At 42.5% G+C, this 3,690-nt stretch overlaps 1 non-coding gene across 1 annotated transcript; it reads left to right on the top strand.

The window, feature by feature from the left end:
• The first annotated feature begins 3,314 nt into the window (after positions 1-3,314).
• LOC112760518 (small nucleolar RNA R71) lies at positions 3,315-3,421 on the top strand. Its single transcript, XR_003180954.1, has one exon. It is a non-coding gene; the product is annotated as a small nucleolar RNA R71 (small nucleolar RNA).
• The last annotated feature ends 269 nt before the right edge of the window (positions 3,422-3,690 follow it).

Genomic DNA, 3,690 nt, shown 5'->3' with positions numbered 1-3,690 from the left:
TGAAGAGTCCTTGTTATGGCATTGGGGCTGAAGTCCACCTCTGTTTCTCTCACATAACTTTTGAAGGTGGGGACCTTGGTTTTGTCTTCTCTGACCATATTTTCATAGAACTCTTTGATGAGGTTTGCATTTATCTTTGCTTCTGGGTTCGTGAGCCTTTGCCAACCCCTTTGTTCAATCGTCTCTCGAATCTGTGGGTACTCATCCTCGTTGAACTGGAATGTTAACTCAGGCAATATCTTTTTGAGCTTTATCCGTTCAAATTCGAGTTCATGGAATGCAGTTTTGAATCTCCCTTCATCGAAAGGGATGCTCTCCACCGGTTCCTTCCTCTTTTGCCTCTTGGAGCTCGATGATGCCATGAGTAGGAGTTGATATGTGAAGGTGGGGAGTGTGTCTTTGATGGGGTAAAAGGAGTTAGGTGCCAAAAGTGGGAAGTGTAAAGGATGGAAATTGGAATGTGAAAGGGAGTATGGAATAAGAACCACTTATATAGGGAAGTGGTGAGTGAATGAAAGGTGTGGATTGATGGAGTGGGTGTATGATGAACGGATGGGGTTTAGCATGGGATGAGCACAAGGATCATCAACTTTATGATGGGTTTGGTTTGATTTCGAAGCGTGTCATTCTTCCAATGTTGCATGGCAACATTTTCCAATGCATTCCCCTTGAAGACACGTGTATAGTCCTCTCCTTTTGTGGTGGCCGAACCCTTCCTCCTTCAATTGTCCCATCAATTTTCCTACAAAACAAAAGAAATGTGATTAATGAACTTGTGGATAGTGGCGGCAAAATTTAAAAATGAGATAACTACTTTTTAAAGTTTTTGTTTCTAACTAACTAAGTGCTATTCATGAATGAAAACCAACTGACTATTTAATTGTCCATGTATGCAACATTGGTGACACCAAACTTAGTTTGTGTCCATGTGGTGTACAAAGTTTTGTTCAAGGTTCTAAGAGTGACATGATATGAATTGCATTCATGTCCTCTTAGTGTGCTTTGAACACCAAACTTGTTTTTCACTATATGTTGCATAAAAGGATTCATTCTAGTATATGTCAGAGTTGAATTGGAATTCATGAACCTTGCATTATTAACTACTTAAAAGCATATAAAACATGGGTTGCCTCCCATGAAGTGCTTCTTTAGCGTCACTAGCTTGACGTTCTGACTTTGTCAGGGTGGTTGGTAATGCTTCAAATCTCCCCTCCCCCCTCGCAGTAAATCTATCTCCATTGGCTTCATCAAGGATCTCCACATGTTCTAAGGAGAGAATCCTGTTGATGGTGAAAACTTTAGGTAGCTGAGATGGGATGGTGGGGAGATGAGGTGGGATAACTGGGAAATAAGCTGAGATCACTTTATCCCCTGGAGAGAAGTCCTCTGTAGGGATCTTCTTGTTCTTCCACCTCCTTGGTGCCTTCTTCTTTGTTCCTTTTGATGTTGCCCTGCTCTTTGTGACCTCTTTTTTCAAGGAAATTTTGTTGCTGGTCTCATATGACTCTGGTGGTTTAGGTTTCTCCTGGTTTTCCTTTTGCTGTGACAACTGCTGACTGTCTTGTTCATCAACCAAAGGAATTCCCAGGTATACAGCTTGTGTTTCAATGCTTGTTTCTTCCACCAGTGCTTTGTCGTGCTCTCCCCTTGGTTCCTTGCTTTCCTGATCTGCTTCTTGTGAGGGTTTGAAGACATTGAATGCGAGTTGTTCGTCATGTATCCTCAGTATTAGCTCTCCTCGCTCCACATCTATGAGCGCTCTGGCTGTAGCTAGGAATGGTCTTTCCAATATGATTAGGTGAAGGTGACTTTCTTCCATTTTCAATATGACAAATTCTGTGGGAAGGAAGTAGTTCCCAACCTTTACCAACACGTTTTCAACCACTCCTACTGCTTGTTTTTGAGTTTTGTCAGCCAGCCTGATGACTACGTCTGTGGGCATTAGCTCATTGATCTGCAGCTTCTTCATAAGGGATAAAGGCATTAAGTTAATGCTTGCTCCCAGGTCACAGAGTCCTTTGTTAAACATTGTTTCTCCTATGGCATAGGGGATGTGAAAACTCCCTGGGTCCTTCCTTTTTGTAGGCAATTCTGGTTGAATGAGAGCACTGCACTCCTTATTCATCACTATTGTCTGTCCTCCTTTGAGTGAGCTTTTCCTGGTCAGCAGCTCTTTCATATACTTAATGTACGAGGGCATTTGTTGGAGAGCCTTGATGAATGGTATGTTTACATGGAGAGATATAAACATATCAAGGAACTTTGAGTATATTCTCTTTTCCACACCACCCTTGAGTCTTTGGGAAAAAGGTGCATAGAGTTTCAGCATCTCCTTCTGTGTAATTTTGGTTTCTTGGTGACCCTCTTCCTGCTTCTCTGCTGAAGTATCTCTAGAGTTTTTGAAGGGTTTGTTCAGCTCTTCTTCAGTCCCCTTATCACTTATAGTGACCATCTTGTAGTCTTCCCATCTTACTTTCTTTGCTTTACCTCTCGGGTTTTTCTTTGTGTCACTTGGGAAGCTGTCAGTAGGTTTGGGAATCTTCTCAGAGAGGTATCCCACTTGAAATTCTAGCCTTTTAATGGTGTCTCCCTGGTTTTTTATATTAGCTCGCACCTCCTCCTTGAACACCTTGTTCTCTTAGAGTTCCTTACATATGCCTTCAAGTAGGGTCTCAATCCTTGAGAATCTATCTTCGGATGATGGTGAGTTGGAGTTGGAGGGATGAGAATGGCCATTTTGGTTTTGATATGGATGTTGAGAGGTGTTGTTAGGTGGGTGCTGATATGATCTCTGTGTGGAATATTGGTGAGCTGCATTGTTGTTGGGATTGTGACATCTCTGATCTTGGCCTTGATCTTGTTGATTTCCCCACCCAAAGTTTGGGTGGTTCCTCCAACCAGGATTGTAAGTTTTGGAGTATGGATCATGGTTTTACCTAGGTGAGTTTCCAATGTAGTTGACTTGTTCCTGCTCACCCTCTACTTCTGCATTCACTCCTTCTTGGGTTGCTGATGAGGTGGTGATTGCTGCTACTTGGTTCCTCTCCATCTTCTTGGTAAGGTCAGCCAACTGCTTGGTAATCAGCTTGTTCTGGGCCAGCAGTACATCCACGTTATTCAGCTCCATTACTCCTCTAGTGTTGCCTCTTTCAGAAGCATAGAAGTAGTCATTCTCAGCTACAGTCCCAATGACATCTATGGCTTCTTCAATGGTCTTCTTCTTGTTCAGAGATCCCCCAGATGAGTGGTCTACTGCCTTCTTTGATTCATAAGAAAGACCTTCATAGAAAATGTGTAACTGCACCCATTCATTGAACATATCTGGCGGGCACCTTCTTGTCAAGTCCTTAAACCTCTCCCATGCTTCATAGAGAGTTTCACCATCTTATTGTCTGAAGGTTTGTACCTCAGCTCTCAACCTGTTGATCCTTTGAGGAGGATAGAATCTGGCCAAGAATTTGTTCACCACATCTTTCCAGGTTGTTAAACTCTCCTTTGGAAAGGATTCTAGCCATTTAGATGCTTTGTCCTTGAGTGAGAAGGGAAACAGAAGCAGTCTATAGGTGTTAGGATGAACACCATTAGACTTCACAGTATCACATATCCTCAGGAATGTGGTTAGATGTTGATTGGAGTCTTCTTGGACACTTCCTCCGAATGAACATTTATTCTGAACCAGGGTGATGAGCT

This window comes from Arachis hypogaea, chromosome 16 (genome assembly GCF_003086295.3).
Source record: "Arachis hypogaea cultivar Tifrunner chromosome 16, arahy.Tifrunner.gnm2.J5K5, whole genome shotgun sequence".
Lineage (NCBI taxonomy): Eukaryota > Viridiplantae > Streptophyta > Magnoliopsida > Fabales > Fabaceae > Arachis > Arachis hypogaea.
The sequence above is the reverse complement of the archived record's forward strand: the minus strand, read 5'-3'. Positions and strand labels throughout refer to the sequence as shown.